Genomic DNA, 18,678 nt, shown 5'->3' with positions numbered 1-18,678 from the left:
TACGCGCTCGTCACGGTGCCAGGTGACCATTCTGGCCCTGCTAATACCTATACAACAATCATGAACTCAACTTGAGATTTCTTTGTTATTCAGTCACAATGCCCTGTATTACATTTCAAGATGCTGTCATACTCGGGATTCGAACTCATTGCCTGTGGCATTGCAGTCAGACAATCTATCCATTGAGCTATCTACCCTTGCATAGAAAGGTAGACACTTCTAAGCTAGAGAATTCTAACTATTTGAAGCTTAACGTGTACTTTGTGAAGAAAATTATCAGCATTGCGGCTGAGCAGATCTATGTAGTGTCTGGCTGAAAGAGATTCAATTGGTGGATGCACACTACATAGAACTGCTCAATTGTAATGCCGTTTTTTTTTTACAAAGTACAAGTATCTTCATATACTGTTCATAGTTTTTATGCAGGATCAAAAAGCTCAATGAGCAGGGAGTTTGATTAGAATTCAACAGGTTATAGGTTTAAATACTGAGTATGGCAGTATATTGAAATGTGTTATTTAATAAATGGTATTGTAACTAAATAACAACGAGCTCTCAACTTAAGTGCATGAGGGCGGGATGTATTAAAATACATGCCGCCCCTCGCAGTGATGCTGTACTATATATAATGTGGGATGGGGCATCATCGCATGGGCTTTCTCTGGGTTCAGTGTTGTCATGCGCCTTATGTCCCTATTGGACAAATTGGGGGGCGCCAATTCTCTCTCTGGCACAGGACACAAAAAAGTCTAGTTACGGCTCTGGCTTAACTGAAACGAAACAAAGTAATAGCCCACACCTGTCCATAATATCACTTTCTGACAGAAATGTCTGAAAGTTCTGACTTTTACCTAGCATTTCAATGCTGAGTCGTTTTGCCAGTCCCTGCCTGATCCCCCTTTCACACTGGGTATTTCCACCCGGTAATTTGTGGATCAACACGGGTATTTCATCTGTGTGAAAGGGTCAACACAGGTATTTTGTCTGTGTGAAAGGGTCAACCCGGGTTGAAATTCCCCGGTCTCCGACCCTGGTAAATTCCAGGGTCGAAGTCCCGGGAATTTCAACCCGGGTTGACCCTTTCACACAGAAAAAGGACCCGCAATAATCGTCAAATTACCGGGTGGAACTTCTTCAACTGGTAATTTCACATTCTGTGTGACAGTGGTATAAAACAGCTTTTGAATCAACTGTCCAATTACTGTTGGTACTTTGAAAAAGATGGGGATACATATTAAACAGCTGTACTGTAATTCCTAACCCTTACTCCAGTTTGAAAATGAATAACCTCAAATTAAAGCTGATATTCTGTTGTGTACGTGTCCAAATATATACAGATGGAGCCATGCTAATTGTCTCTGTGCACTCCGACAGGGGCTAGGCAGACGAATGAGTGCGGCACCATCTGTATGTATGTGTGTGTGGCTATGTATAAACATTTGGAAATGCTGCAGTGCACCCATCCTCTATCAATACATGCGATAATGTCTCATTAGTGATTTGATAGGCAAAGGCTAGATGTGATAATGCTCTGTTGTAAAAAGTTATTTACTGCTTCTACTCCTTCACAAGTTCAGCTTCTTCAGTTGTCCCATGCTTCAGCCAGTGGGGCTATCACCAGTTATAACCCCTTTCATGTATGGGGTGATGTGATCATAGGCATGCGCACGGGGGTGCCTGGTGCGTACAGGCACCCCCTAATGTCCAGCATCCCCCGCACATCATGCCTGCGATCCGATCATCGCCGATCAGCACTGCTACAACAGCGGCACACAGACAATGATGATCGGAACGCCTGCTGTGCAGTTCGCCCCGGTCAGACTCCCACAGTCACAGGGGTGGGTGGCTGGCCGCACAGCCCACCCGCCAGCCGCTGTCATGATCTGACTGCCTCGCGATGTGACATGCTGACGTCACACCTCACGCCCTCCCTCCCTGCCCGCCCTGCATTGTCTTCCCTCCCGCGCTCAGGCTCTCTCCACTCAATCACACACACTTCACATGTGTGCCCTGCCCTGCCTTCCATTGCCGACAGCCAGACACACGCTAGCCCAAGGGAGCCTAGGACTAGCCGCCGCTGGAGCTGCAGTACAGAGAGGAGGGCAATGTGAGACAGACTCATTCGCTGAGAGGAAACAGAGGGGTTCAGGCCAGCCAGGGGCGGGATGCAGTCAATTTACCTCCAATCAAAATCCTGACGGTCGAAATTCCGACAGCAATTGACTGACGGTCAAAATCCCGACATGGTCAAAATCCCGACATTGACAAAATACCGACATTTAAAATACCGGTAAGGTCAAAATACCGACATGTAAAATGCCGACAGGTCAAAATGCAGACATGAGTTTTTCATGATTTTTTTCATTGAAACCGACTTGTTCATACTTTACCATCCAAGTGGACCTGGAGGGGGAATGCGCTCGCCATGCGAGGGGATGCGGTACACTTATATGGTGTCCATGTCGACCTATGTCGACATACACACACGCAAAAACCATGCAAACGCATGGCAGTATTTTGACCTGTCTGCATTTTACATGTCGTTATTTTGACCTTGTCGGTATTTTAAATGTCGGTATTTTGTCCATGTCGGGATTTTGACCGTCGGTCAATTGCTGTAGGAATTTCGACCGTCAGGATTTTGATTGGAGGTAAATTGACTGCATCCCGCCCCTGGCTGGCCTGAACCCCTCTGTTTCCTCTCAGCGAATGAGTCTGTCTCACACTGCCCTCCTCTCTGTACTGGGATTTTGACCGTTGGTCAATTGCTGTCGGGATTTCGAATGGAGGTATTTCATACCGATCCCCCAGGGGTTGGGGGGTTAAAATTAAGAATAAAAAACTAAATAAAAGAATGGTTATTTGCGAAAAGATTATATATATATATATATATATATATATATATATATATATATATATATATATAGTTTACAAATCAGCCGGCACTCAATATTATAAGCCAACTTGCCCCGGAGCCATAATCCAAGAATACATACAGATCCAAAGGTGGAACATTAAAGGCACTCCAGAGGCTCAGCATAGATGAAAAAAAAATAAGATTTTACTCACCGGTAAATCTATTTCTCGTAGTCCGTAGTGGATGCTGGGAACTCCGTAAGGACCATGGGGAATAGACGGGCTCCGCAGGAGACTGGGCACTCTAAAAGAAAGATTAGGTACTATCTGGTGTGCACTGGCTCCTCCCTCTATGCCCCTCCTCCAGACCTCAGTTAGGATACTGTGCCCGGAAGAGCTGACACAATAAGGAAGGATTTTGAATCCCGGGTAAGACTCATACCAGCCACACCAATCACACCGTATAACTCGTGATACTATACCCAGTTAACAGTATGAAATATAACTGAGCCTCTCAACAGATGGCTCAACAATAACCCTTTAGTTAGGCAATAACTATATACAAGTATTGCAGACAATCCGCACTTGGGATGGGTGCCCAGCATCCACTACGGACTACGAGAAATAGATTTACCGGTGAGTAAAATCTTATTTTCTCTGACGTCCTAGTGGATGCTGGGAACTCCGTAAGGACCATGGGGATTATACCAAAGCTCCCAAACGGGCGGGAGAGTGTGGATGACTCTGCAGCACCGAATGAGAGAACGCAAGGTCCTCCTCAGCCAGGGTATCAAATTTGTAGAATTTTGCAAACGTGTTTGCCCCTGACCAAGTTGCAACTCGGCAAAGTTGTAAAGCCGAGACCCCTCGGGCAGCCGCCCAAGATGAGCCCACCTTCCTTGTGGAATGGGCTTTTACTGATTTAGGATGCGGCAATCCAGCCGCAGAATGCGCCAGCTGAATTGTGCTACAAATCCAGCGAGCAATAGTCTGCTTAAAAGCAGGGGCACCTATTTTGTTGGGTGCATACAGGATAAAAAACGAGTCAGTTTTCCTGACTCCAGCCGTCCTGGAAATATAAATTTTTAAGGCCCTGACTACGTCCAGAAACTTGGAATCTTCCAAGTCCCTAGTAGCCGCAGGCACTACAATAGGTTGCTTCAAGTGAAAAGCTGATACCACCTTCGGGAGAAACTGGGGACGAGTCCTCAATTCTGCCCTATCCATATGGAAAATCAGATAAGGGCTTTTACATGACAAAGCCGCCAATTCTGACACACGCCTGGCCGAAGCCAAGGCCAATAACATGACCACTTTCCACGTGAGATATTTCAGATCCACAGTTTTAAGTGGCTCAAACCATTGTGATTTCAGGAAACTCAACACCACGTTGAGATCCCACGGTGCCACAGGAGGCACAAAAGGGGGCTGAATATGTAGCACTCCCTTTACAAAAGTCTGAACTTCAGGCAGTGAAGCCAGTTCTTTCTGGAAGAAAATCGACAGAGCCGAAATCTGGACCTTAATGGAACCCAATTTTAGGCCCATAGTCACTCCCGACTGTAGGAAGTGCAGAAAACGACCCAGCTGAAATTCCGCTGTTGGGGCCTTCCTGGCCTCACACCACGCAACATATTTTCGCCAAATACGGTGATAATGGTTTGCGGTTACTTCTTTCCTGGCTTTTATCAGCGTAGGAATGACTTCCTCCGGAATGCCCTTTTGCTTTAGGATCCGGAATTCAACCGCCATGCCGTCCAACGCAGCCGCGGTAAGTCTTGGAACAGACAGGGCCCCTGCTGTAGCAGATCCTGTCTGAGCGGTAGAGGCCATGGGTCCTCTGATATTATTTCTGTAAGTTCTGGGTACCAAGCTCTTCTTGGCCCATCCGGAACCACGAGTATCGTTCTTACTCCTCGTTTTCTTATTATTCTCAGTACCTTTGGTATGAGAGGCAGAGGAGGGAATACATAAACCGATTGGTACACCCACGGTGTCACTAGAGCGTCCACAGCTATTGCCTGAGGGTCCCTTGACCTGGCGCAATATCTAGTTTTTTGTTTAGGCGGGACGCCATCATGTCCACCTGTGGCCTTTCCCAACGGTTTACCAACAGTTGGAAGACTTCTGGATGAAGTCCCCACTCTCCCGGGTGTCGGTCGTGTCTGCTGAGGAAGTCTGCTTCCCAGTTGTCCACTCCCGGAATGAACACTGCTGACAGTGCTAAGACGTGATTTTCCGCCCATCGGAGAATCCTTGTGGCTTCTGCCATCGCCATCCTGCTTCTTGTGCCGCCCTGTCGGTTTACATGGGCGACTGCCGTGATGTTGTCTGATTGGATCAGTACCGGCTGGTTTTGAAGCAGAGGCCTTGCCAGACTTAGGGCATTGTAAATGGCCCTCAGTTCCAGAATATTTATGTGTAGGGACGACTCCTGACTTGACCAAAGTCCTTGGAAATTTCTTCCCTGTGTGACTGCCCCCCAGCCTCGAAGGCTGGCATCCGTGGTTACCAGGACCCAGTCCTGTATGCCGAATCTGCGGCCCTCTTGAAGATGAGCACTCTGCAGCCACCACAGTAGAGATACCCTGGTCCTTGGAGACAGGGTTATCAGCCGATGCATCTGAAGATGCGATCCCGACCACTTGTCCAAGAGGTCCCACTAAAAGGTTCTTGTATGGAACCTGCCGAATGGAATTTTGCTTCGTAAGAAGCTACCATTTTTCCCAGGACTCGTGTGCAGTGATGCACCGATACCTGTTTTGGTTTCAGGAGGTCTCTGACTAGAGATGACAGCTCCTTGGCTTTCTCCTGCGGGAGAAACACTTTTTTCTGTTCTGTGTCCAGAACCATCCCCAGGAACAGTAGGCGTGTGGTAGGAACCAGCTGTGACTTTGGAATGTATAGAATCCATCCGTGCTGTTGTAGCACTTCCCGAGATAGTGCTACTCCGACCAACAACTGCTCCTTGGACCTCGCCTTTATAAGGAGATCGTCCAAGTACGGGATAATCAAAACTCCCTTTTTTCGAAGGAGTATCATCATTTCTGCCATTACATTGGTAAAGACCCTCGGTGCCGTGGACAGTCCAAACGGCAGTGTTTGGAATTGGTAATGGCAATCCTGTACCACAAATCTGAGGTACTCCTGGTGAGGATGGTAAATGGGGACATGTAGGTAAGCATCCTTGATGTCCAGGGATACCATGTAATCCCCCTCCTCCAGGCTTGCAATAACCGCCCTGAGCGATTCCATCTTGAACTTGAATTTTTTTATGTATGTGTTCAAGGATTTCAAATTTAAAACGGGTCTCACCGAACCGTCTGGTTTCGGTACCACAAACAGTGTGGAATAGTAACCCCGTCCTTGTTGAAGTAGGGGCACCTTGACTATCACCTGCTGGAAATACAGCTTGTGAATTGCCTCTAGCACAGCCTCCCTGCCTGAGGGGGTTGTCGGCAAGGCAGATTTGAGGAAACGGCGGGGGGGGAGACGCCTCGAATTCCAGCTTGTACCCCTGAGATACTACTTGAAGGATCCAGGGATCCACCTGTGAGCGAGCCCACTGATCGCTGAAATTTTTGAGGCGGCCCCCCACCGTACCTGGCTACGCCTGTGGAGCCCCCGCGTCATGCGGTGGACTCAGAGGAAGCGGGGGAAGAGTTTTGATTCTGGGAACTGGCTGACTGGTGCAGCTTTTTTCCTCTTCCCTCGTCTCTGTGCAGAAAGGAAGCGCCTTTGACCCGCTTGCTTTTCTGAAGCCGAAAGGACTGTACCTGATAATACAGTGCTTTTCTTAGGCTGTGAGGAAACCTGAGGTAAAAAATTTTCTTCCCAGCTGTTGCTGTGGATACGAGGTCCCAGAGACCATCCCCAAACAATTCCTCACCCTTATAAGGCTCTATGTGCCTTTTAAAGTCAGCATCACCTGTCCAGTGTCGGGTCTCTAATACCCTCCTGACAGAATGGACATTGCATTAATTCTGGATGCCAGCCGGCAAAATATCCCTCTGTGCATCCCTCATATATAAGACGACGTCTTATGTTCGCAAAATAGTATCCCTGTTTGACAGGGTTACAGACCACGCTGCAGCAGCACTATCTGCAGGTCTCAGTCTAGTACCTGAGTGTGTAAATACAGACTTCAGGCTAGCCTCCTGCTATTTATCAGCAGGTACCTTCAAAGTGGCCGTATCCTAAGATGGCAGTGCCACCTTTTTTGACAAACGTGTGAGCGCCTTATCCACCCTAGGGGATATCTCCCAGCGTAACTTATCCTCTGGCGGGAAAGGGTACGCCATCAGTAACTTTTTAGAAATTACCAGTTTCTTATCGGGGGAACCCACGCTTTTTCACTCTTCATTCACTCATTTGATGGGGGAACAAAACACTGCCTGCTTTTTCTCCCCACACCTAAAACCCTTTTTAAGTGGTACTTGGGTTAATGTCAGAAATGTGTAACACATTTTTTATTGCCGGGATCATGTAACGGATGTTCCTAGTGGATTGTGTATATGTCTCAACCTCGTCGACACTGGAGTCAGACTCCGTGTCGACATCTGTGTCTACCATCTGAGGGAGCGGGCGTTTTTGAGCCCCTGATGGCCTTTGAGACGCCTGGGCAGATGCGGGCTGAGAAGCCGGCTGTCCCATAGCTGTTACGTCATCCAGCCTTTTATGTAAGGAGTTGACACTGTCGGTTAATACCTTCCACCTATCCATCCACTCTGGTGTCGGCCCACAGGGGGCGACATCCCATTTATCGGCATCTGCTCCGCCTCCACATAAGCCTCCTCATCAAACATGTCGACACAGCCGTACCGACATAACGCACACACACAGGGAATGCTCTGACTGAGGACAGGACCCCACACAGCCCTTTGGGGAGACAGAGAGAGAGTATGCCAGCACACACACCAGAGCGCTATATAATGTAGGGATAAACACTATCACTGAGTGAATTTTCCCCAATAGCTGCTTGTATAAACAATATTGCGCCTAAATTTAGTGCCCCCCCTCTCTTTTTAACCCTTTGAGCCTGAAAACTACAGGGGAGAGCCTGGGGAGCTGTCTTCCAGCTACACTGTGAAGAGAAAATGGCGCCAGTGTGCCGAGGGAGATAGCTCCGCCCCTTTTTCGCTGACTTTTCTCCCGCTTTTTTATGGATTCTGGCAGGGGTAATTATCACATATATAGCCTCTGGGGCTATATATTGTGATTATTTTGCCAGCCAAGGTGTTTTTATTGCTGCTCAGGGCGCCCCCCCCCAGCGCCCTGCACCCTCAGTGACCGGAGTGTGAAGTGTGTATGAGGAGCAATGGCGCACAGCTGCAGTGCTGTGCGCTACCTTGGTGAAGACTGAAGTCTTCTGCCGCCGATTTTCCGGACCATCTTCATGCTTCTGGCTCTGTAAGGGGGGCGGCGGCGCGGCTCCGCGAACGAACACCAAGGACGGGTCCTGCGGTCGATCCCTCTGGAGCTAATGGTGTCCAGTAGCCTAAGAAGCCCAAGCTAGCTGCAAGCAGGTAGGTTCGCTTCTTCTCCCCTTAGTCCCTTGTTGCAGTGAGCCTGTTGCCAGCAGGTCTCACTGTAAAATAAAAAACCTAACATATACTTTCTTTCTAGGAGCTCAGGAGAGCCCCTAGTGTGCATCCAGCTCGGCCGGGCACAGAAATCTAACTGAGGTCTGGAGGAGGGGCATAGAGGGAGGAGCCAGTGCACACCAGATAGTACCTAATCTTTCTTTTAGAGTGCCCAGTCTCCTGCGGAGCCCGTCTATTCCCCATGGTCCTTACGGAGTTCCCAGCATCCACTAGGACGTCAGAGAAAAAAGGGTATAATTCAATTATACCTTTTTTTTCAGCTATGCTAAGCCTCTGGAGTGTCTTTAATGTTCCGTCTTTGGATCTTTGTATATATATATATATGTATATATATATATATATATATACACACAGATAGATAGATAGATAGATAGATAGATAGATAGATAGATAGATAGATAGATAGATAGATAGATAGACAGATAGATAGATATATTAGCTGAGCCAAACAATCACTGTATATATATATATATATATATATATATATATATATCTATATAAACATAGAAACATGGAATGTGACGGCAGATAAGAGCCACTTGGCCCATCTAGTCTGCCACTTTTTTTTATCCTTTAGGCAATCTCAACCCTTTTTGAACCATAATTCTCTGTAAGGATATTCATATGCCTATCCCAAGCATGTTTAAATTGCTCTACAGTCTTAGCCTCTACCACCTCTGATGGGAGGCTATTCCACTTATCCACTAACCTTTCTGTGAAGTAATTTTTCCTTAAATATCCCCTGAACCTCCCCCCCTCCAGTCTCAGTGTATGTCCTCGAGTTCTAATACTCTTCTTCCTTTGAAGAATGTTTCCCTCCTGAACTTTGTTAAAACCCTTGGTATATTTGAAAGTTTCTATTATGTCCCCCCTTTCCCTTCTCTCCTCCAAACTATACATGTTAAGATCTTTTAGCCTTTCCGGGTAAGTTTTGTGATGTAGGCCATGCACCATTTTAGTTGCCCTTCTTTGTACATTCTCTAATGTTTTTATATCCTTCCGGAGAAATGGTCTCCAGAACTGGACATAGTATTCAAGATGAGATCGTACAACTGACCTATACAGTGGCATTATTACTTCTTTTTTCCTGCTACTGATTCCTCTCGCTATGCTATCAAGCATCTGACTTGCCTTTCTCATTGCTTTGTTGCATTGCTTTCCTGCCTTTAAGTCACTTGAAATAGTGACTCCTAAATCCCTTTCCTCCTCAGTAGTTTCCATTATAGCACCCTTGATACCAGAGCCGGCCCTAACCAATATGATGCCCTAGGCAAGATTTTGGCTGGTGCCCCCTAGCACCACCGCAGGTTCCACCTCTGACCTTGTACCTTTTTCACAGCACCATCACCCCTCACCCATAGCAGTCCTTATTTTGGTGTTTGTACCCCCTATATTTTAAATAGGAACAGTTTGCACATTTGGCGCACAGACCAAAAAAGGTGTGTGTTTTTGCTGGCAAGGGGCATGGCCACACAATAGTTAGTAACCCCAATTCCAATTATGCCACACAGTACTGCAACTTCATTCACATTTGATCATGCGATAGTGTCCATAATTCATATTACATCCCACAGTAGTATCACTTTACCTTATAAACGTTATTTCTCACAGTAGAGCCCCTTATTCACATTACATCACACTGAATTGCTCCTTATTCATATTACACCACACCCTATTGCTCTTTATTCACATTAGACCACACAGTAGTGCCCTTTCTATACGCAACGCTACATAGTAGAGCACCTTATATACATAATGCCACACATTAGTAATGCATTTATTACACATAATTCCACACAGTAATGCCCCTTACACATATGAGACACATTAATGTTCTTATAAATATAATGCACCTTACACGTTATGACAACCTTTATTAATGCCCTTTTACACATAATGTCCCTTACACATAAGCTGCACATTATTAATGCCCTTATACACATAATGACACATAGTGCCCCCTACACATTTGCTGCACATTATTAGTGCCCCTATACACATAATGACACACATACAGTAGTACCCTGTTACACATATGCCGCACATTATTAATGCCCTTATACACATAATGACATGCATAGCGCCCCTTACACATATGTTGCACATTATTAATGCATTTTTACATGACACACATAATGCTCCTTACACATATTCCGAACACTACTGCACAACCAACCCACTCACATGCACACAGCACTCACACTGCCACCAACACTGTGACCTTTGCCTCTGCTTGGATACAGATGTGTCCTCATAAATATTGCCTCAATGCTAACATCTGGCACCTTTTTTTTATATGTAAAATGCATCTTATTTGCATTGCTATGAGGCTAGGATGCACAGGCAACTGATTAAAATGATATGCTGCATGCCTATATACTGTGTGAGACTGTGGCTGTATCTGCATATGAAATGCTACACACAGAATATAGGCATGCCGCATATCATTTTAATCAGCAGAAGCTGCTGATGCCCCTAGGCATATCAAATGCCCTAGGCAATTGCCTAGTTTGCCTATGCCTACGGCATAGGCAAACTAGGCTTGATACTAGCCTAGCTTGATACTATATTTAGCCTTTGGGTTTTTGAGACCCAAGTGCATGATTTTGCATTTTTTAGCATTAAACTGTAGTTGCCACGTTCTTAACCATTTCTCAAGCCTAGCTAGGTCATCAATCATTTGTTTTACCCCTCCCGGTGTGTCTACCTTGTTGCAAATCTTTGTATCATCTACCATTTGCAATGTCACCAACAAAGATATTAAAGAGAACTGGTCCAAGTACAGATCCCTGGGATACTCCACTGGTAACTTTTCCTTCCAAACATTGCACTCCATTTACTACAACTGCCTGTTTCCTATCCTACAACCAGGTTTTTATCCATTTAACTGTTTTATAATCCACCCCCACGCTTTCAAGTTTATTTAGCAGTCTGCGATGTAGGACAGTGTCAAATGCCTTACTAAAGTCTAGATATGCTACATCTACAGCTACCCCTTGATCTATTATTTTCATCACAGAGTCAAAAAAGTCAATAAGATTTGTTTGGCATGATATCCCACCAGTAAATCCATGCTGTTTTGGATCCTATAATTTGTTTGATTTAAGATATACCACAACTCTTTTCTTTTAATAGTTTTTCCATTACTTTCCCTACTACTGATGTAAGGCTTACTGGTCTGCAGTTACTTGCTTCTTCCTTGCTTCCACTTTTGTACAGTGGAACTACATTCGCTCTTTTCCAGTCCTCTGGCATGGAACCTGTATTTAGTGACTGGTTAAATAATTCTGTTAATGGTGCCACCAGCACATCTTTTAGCTCTTTTAGTATCCTTGGGTGTATCCCATCTGGCCCCATTGATTTATCCACTTTTAGTTTTGAAAGTTCTGTTAGGACCTTCTCCTCTGTAAATGTAGTTTCATCTACCTTATTTTTAAGAATATCCTTGCAGCTTAACTGTGGCCCCTTCCCTTCTCCTTCTGTAGTAAATACTAAGCAAAATAATGATTTAGGTGATCTGTTATATATACTGTATTTAGAAAGACAGTTCAGGGAGAGGATGGCTGGCCACAGATCTTGGTACGGAGGCAGTGAACAGCCAGTTGCACGACACTGCGCACTAGCTAAGCACAGCATTGCCAGTATATGTACTAAGTTGATACATCATGTGTCAGCAGCATTACGGCCGGAAGACGCAGGTCTCTGCGCTTGCCTGGTCAACGGGATCTTTCAGTTAGGACACGCTCTCTCTAATGCTAATATATAGTGCTAGACATGCCCAGTAGGTGGTGCTAGGCACGCCCAGTAGGCAGTGCTAGACACGCCACTCCAGTCGTGCACCCCCCAATAAAATGTGCTGCGCACGCCTATGGATGTGATAACGAGCAGGGGGAAAAATTGCCAGCAAGAAGACTTTTTGCTTTTGATAAATAGCATGCTAAGTTTTTGCCACACTACTCCTGCCAGGTTCTCTTTATGTTTTCTGCAATGTTAAGCCAGCAAAACAAGCACTGGGTTCCTGGGCATTATAAAGTACATGGACAAAAAAAAGCACCAATGTGCCACTACCCTTCATTTGGCAATGACACACACAAAAAAAACCCTTCTTAGAACATAAATGAAAAATGTATAAGGTCATGCTACAATATTCATGGACCAAGTCAAATAAAAGACAGATGTTGTTTAATTACTGTATGAGTCATAAATTATTGTTCAATTTTTCCAAAGTGACCCATGCAAATTACAAACAGCATATATAGATATAGGAGTTCTTATCCAGAAAGTTCCTAAAAGCAGACATATTACAGATCACATAGGCAAGCGCAGGGCGGGTTTACAGTTGCCCGGAAACCCCTCTTCAAGCCAGTGGCTCAAATCATGACCACAATAGCTATATTGTATAATATGATTTTACTAGAGCTGATGCTACAACATGCAGTATAAGGGATGGAACTGAGCTGCTGACCATACCCAGAGAAAGCAGCTTTTCCGAATTAAGCACTCCATTAGCACACCAAGCCAAACCAAAGTTCCCCTCTATGGGCTAACCACACTCTAAGCATCTGGAAATCCCCCTCTAGAAATCCTGTGTTTGCCCCTAGATCCCCAGGGATTTTGTTATATGCATAATTGGAAAACAAGAAATTGGAAACCGCACTGGTATAGTAGGTGTATATGTATAATGATAATTATCTGTATTGACAGATAATTGAATTTAAGGTTCAAATCCTCATTTTGGGAAGCAGATACATAAGGTAACGCACTCCTTATTTTTATGTATCAGAAAGCTGCCCATCAGTGGTGCTCCCCCGAGTCAGTTATTCTCAATGTAAACATAGAAAAAAAGAAGACTCTTGTTGGGAAGCACTCATATACAGATAATGTTATATGACTAGATGTCACAATAGCTAACTAAAATGCAATACTTTAATAATTCTCATTAAAATGAATTATTGAGGAGTTCAATGAGCGCCAATATTTGTTAAGTAGTGACATTGCGAAAATATAGAAAGTAATATATAAATTGCAAGGTGCAAATACCTAATATGGGCCGAAATGGGTATATCTGTGATTTTGTTGACAATCGCACTCCAACTGTAGGACAACCTGTGATCAAAAAGTTGCTCATTCAGTGTATATATATATGACCATCATTTAAAAACTGCTATATATCCCAAATGGGAATTTGATCCTAGCAGATGGTTGAATCATAGGTCATAACCGAGATGTAAGACGATGCTCTATATTAGTGACAAGTGGGTGGCAAATATTTGCAGTACCTGGGTGTTCCTTGGTGGTCTCCCATCCAAGTACTTAACCCGGCCCTCCACTGCTTGGCTTCCAAGATCAGATGAGATTGGACATCTCCAGCGGGGTATGACCGCAGACCTTATGCTCACCCTTGTCACACTGTGTCCTAATTGGGCACAGATAAGAGCCGATTTGCGTTATTATGTGAGCCACAGGTATCGAAACAGCTGATTTGATGTGGAAATAAGATATCAAAATTTTTTTTTTATCACAGATGATAACGTATAACAAAAGATTCAGATACCCATCTAAAACGGTTTAAGCAGTCGCAGTACAAGTAGAAAAAACATCTATGCTGCACAGTTATTTCATATATATATCGGGTAATAATATTTTTAAATCATAATATTATTTTAACTGTGCAAAGAGGGAAACCTCCAAATTTGGTCTCCATAACACAAATGAATGTATAAGAATACACTATGGATTGTGCAAATTATAAATTAAATAACATAAGCAGTGAAACCTTCAGCTCAAATGACCAATCATAAATTATTTTCAAGCAGTAGGAAAATAATAAATTGACACAGAGTATATTCCATATGATGTATATATATCGTCAGCTGGTATTGAGATAACTATGGATTTCTGCAGTGCAAAAGAGAAAGGCGTTTGTGTGTTTGACAGGGTCCAAAGATTAGCAGATGTATCTACATCCGCTGTTTTGATAGAAATATAGACCACACTTAGAATAGCACTTATTCACTTGCTGGTGATAATTGACTGTCACTTGTACATATAGTACAATAGTCTATGTACTACGTGGGTAAGATTTGTAAATACCAGTCTGTGCAATAAAGGATGCAAAGGTGCATGTATCACGTGTATTACCTAATCCAGGTGTAAATTCATTAAGTTTTGTCCTACTTGTATGATGAGGGAGATCCTGGTGTAGGGAAGGTGCTGGCCGCGTCTGCCCGCGTTCTGCCCGCTGCCGTGCTCCGGCCGCACTATACTTCCTGTTAGACTGGTTCCCTTGGCGACGAACTTTGCCGAGATCGGCTGGTTGCGGTCACGTGTGCGCACCACGTGACCGTGAGGATGTTACCTCCTTCCTTCCTGACGTACGTTTCGCAAATAGCTTGGTCACAGGGCGTCAATGGGTTCAAACCCTTGTTTGTTCTTATAGCAGTAGTACTGTTTACTGATTGGTTCTTGACAGGAGATTGATAGATATTCTGACCTGTCATAGTAAGTATCGATCCAGTTGTTTCCCATTGGATAGTATGTCATGATTGACAGTTAAAAGGACCAATCAGCATTTCTTAGTGGACAATCAATTACAATATTATAAAAAGAGCTGATGAGACTAATTCAGAGTAGTATTTACAAAAAATAAGGATAAAGAAATGATATGGGTTAAAAACAAATGAATTAAAATGTAGATATATATATATATATATATATATATAAATGTAGATATGAAAATGAGGAAAAAAGTGATAGGATAGAAAATGCAGATTATTATAAGTATAAATCTATGTACAACACATAGTATATCTGTACCTGAAACTATATACATTAGTAATTATGGAGAAATAATATTTTAATAAGATATTATTGGAAAATTATTATTGAAAAATGTTATATATATGTATATAGGATTAAAAAACCTACTTTATATTAGTGACAATGTGACGGTGACTACTATTACTAAAATGAAGTATATGTGTAGTGATATGTGATGCATGAGTTCTAACATTGTTTGGAGTGTAATAATAAGTACATAATGTGCTAGGATGTTAAGAGGGCATTGTGATTAAAAATATTAAAAATAACATATAAATTTTATACAAGGAGAGCATATATATGCACATACATTAATATGCATGTATATGTATATGAAAATTAGTGAAGCAATACATTCTTAATACTAATATATTAAAATTCTTCGTTTCTTTCCACATACATTTTAGCACTATGGGCTCATAATGGATTGCTTCACTAATTTTCATATAAAATTGTACTATATGTACAAGTGACAGCCAATTATCACCAGCAAGTGAATAAGTGCTATTCTAAGTGTGGTCTATATTTCTATCAAAACAGCGGATGTAGATACATCTGCTAATCTTTGGACCCTGTCAAACACACAAACGCCTTTCTCTTTTGCACTGCAGAAATCCATAGTTATCTCAATACCAGCTGACGATATATATACATCATATGGAATATACTCTGTGTCAATTTATTATTTTCCTACTGCTTGAAAATAATTTATGATTGGTCATTTGAGCTGAAGGTTTCACTGCTTATGTTATTTAATCCATAATTTGCACAATCCATAGTGTATTCTTATACATTCATTTGTGTTATGGAGACCAAATTTGGAGGTTTCCCTCTTTGCACAGTTAAAATAATATTATGATTTAAAAATATTATTACCCGATATATATATGAAATAACTGTGCAGCATAGATGTTTTTTCTACTTGTACTGCGACTGCTTAAACCGTTTTAGATGGGTATCTGAATCTTTTGTTATACGTTATCATCTGTGATAAAAAAAAAATTTTGATATCTTATTTCCACATCAAATCAGCTGTTTCGATACCTGTGGCTCACATAATAACGCAAATCGGCTCTTATCTGTGCCCAATTAGGACACAGTGTGACAAGGGTGAGCATAAGGTCTGCGGTCATACCCCGCTGGAGATGCCCAATCTCATCTGATCTTGGAAGCCAAGCAGTGGAGGGCCGGGTTAAGTACTTGGATGGGAGACCACCAAGGAACACCCAGGTACTGCAAATATTTGCCACCCACTTGTCACTAATATAGAGCATCGTCTTACATCTCGGTTATGACCTATGATTCAACCATCTGCTAGGATCAAATTCCCATTTGGGATATATAGCAGTTTTTAAATGATGGTCATATATATATACACTGAATGAGCAACTTTTTGATCACAGGTTGTCCTACAGTTGGAGTGCGATTGTCAACAAAATCACAGATATACCCATTTCGGCCCATATTAGGTATTTGCACCTTGCAATTTATATATTACTTTCTATATTTTCGCAATGTCACTACTTAACAAATATTGGCGCTCATTGAACTCCTCAATAATTCATTTTAATGAGAATTATTAAAGTATTGCATTTTAGTTAGCTATTGTGACATCTAGTCATATAACATTATCTGTATATGAGTGCTTCCCAACAAGAGTCTTCTTTTTTTCTATGTTTACATTTTGTTATATGCACCAAGGGGCTAGATTCTGAGTTGGGAGGAAAAAACAACTAAAAAAAAGTAACTTTGCACCTGGAACAAACCGCAAGGGAGGCAATACATCTATGGTCTGTTTCAGAGTCGGATACAGCAGCAACGTTGGACGCAGTGGAGCAATGTTTTTGTTCTGTGTATGCATCTAAGTCGCACTGCACATGAGCACAGAGTCTGTGTACACAGAGTCACAATTGCAATTACAGCACATGGGACACAAATGGTCTCAGAAATGTTTTGAAATTGTAATGAGCATTCCAGGCAGTGAGAGAGGTGGCGGAGAGGACACACGGAGGTGGCCGGTCTTATGGGCGTATTATGGCAGTGGTGCGAGCGTATCACGGATGGTAGCTGCGTACAGAGACGCAGTACGCAGTTGTGTACAGTTTACATAGGGGGAAAGATGGATAATCTGCAGTTTCAATGGTGCAGTCTAAAGTTGCACCAATCAGTATTTCAGCGTCTTCAGATGCTGTAAGTGGGTGTCTCTTGTCCATTTGGACGCAAGGCTGAGCACCAGGGAAAATCTTTGCAGTGGCTCCACCCAGCTCAGAGTCATTTTTTCATGCAGGCTACATACTGGCTGGTTTTGCATGTAGCCGCAAAGTTGCTTACTCTTTTGTGCTTTGCTTCCAACTCAGAATCGGCTCTGTAGGCTACATAATCACTGTTTCTATCTGCAGTGACAGTGAGTAACGCTGCTAATTATTAAATATGTTTAGTAGATTTTAGACATATTGCTCCCAAATTCTGGGGGGGAAAAACCCTTATCCAAAATACCCAAAGTCCCAATTATTACAGATAATGTAATAAACAGCACATATGAATGTCTGCCTGGAAATACTTATACAAAGATACCCACATTTTAAAAACTGGAAGACTTATGAAAATGACAAAGTAGGCAAGTGCAAGCCACAGGAACATGAGTAGGTTAAATGTATTCTCATTAGTTCTTGTCAGATTCATGTCCCCTACACAATTCCGGGATACAGTGGCGGACCGACAGTTTTTGGCCTCTAAAACTTAAACTGTTATGGGGGCCCATGTAATATGATATTCTCAATCTGCGCTTGCAAACAGTGGCAGCCCGTGTGGTCACGAATAGAGCCTTCTCCAGACCCCTAAATGTGACAATATAAAACAAAGATGTGGCCACTCATGGCGCTACTGATAAAACTCTTAAAGGAAAGGTATAGATAAAGAAAGATCAGGGAATTTCAACCCTTGTATCTCATATACACAGTCCACTTTTCACATGGAGTGTCTTATTCTGAAATTCTAAAAGAACAACACAATAGTGCAAATAAATGATGGCAACAATAAGGACAAGATGTTTTATTGTCCCACTCACAGAGCAAAAGATGAATCAGCGCATATCACCCTCAATGGGTCAGCAGGAACAGATCTTCATATGGGTGTAGTATGGTATGCAGGCGGCCGGGCTCCCGGCGACCAGCATACCGGCGCCGGGAGCCCAACCGCCGGCATACCGACAGCGTGGCGAGCGCAAATGAGCCCCTTGCGGGCTTGCTGCGCTCGCCACACTGCGGGCATGGTGGTGCGGGGGGTCGTGGACCCCCATGAGGGAGAAAAAGTGTCGGTATGCCGGCTGTCGGGATTCCGGCGCCGGTATACTGTGCGCCGGGATCCCGACAGTCGGCATACTGAAGACCACCCTTTCATA

At 43.4% G+C, this 18,678-nt stretch overlaps 1 protein-coding gene and 2 pseudogenes across 1 annotated transcript in view; 1 reads left to right on the top strand and 2 right to left on the bottom strand.

The window, feature by feature from the left end:
* The window catches only part of SORBS1 (sorbin and SH3 domain containing 1), a 696,861-nt gene that overhangs the window by 578,079 nt on the left and 100,104 nt on the right, over nucleotides 1–18,678 (bottom strand). The gene's annotated exons all lie outside the window — the stretch shown is intronic.
* LOC134897204 (5S ribosomal RNA) lies at nucleotides 13,727–13,847 on the bottom strand (annotated as a pseudogene).
* Nucleotides 16,400–16,520, top strand: LOC134896198 (5S ribosomal RNA; annotated as a pseudogene).

The sequence above is a fragment of the Pseudophryne corroboree genome, chromosome 3 (genome assembly GCF_028390025.1).
Source record: "Pseudophryne corroboree isolate aPseCor3 chromosome 3, aPseCor3.hap2, whole genome shotgun sequence".
In the NCBI taxonomy this organism is placed as follows: Eukaryota; Metazoa; Chordata; class Amphibia; order Anura; family Myobatrachidae; genus Pseudophryne; species Pseudophryne corroboree.
The sequence above is the reverse complement of the archived record's forward strand: the minus strand, read 5'-3'. Positions and strand labels throughout refer to the sequence as shown.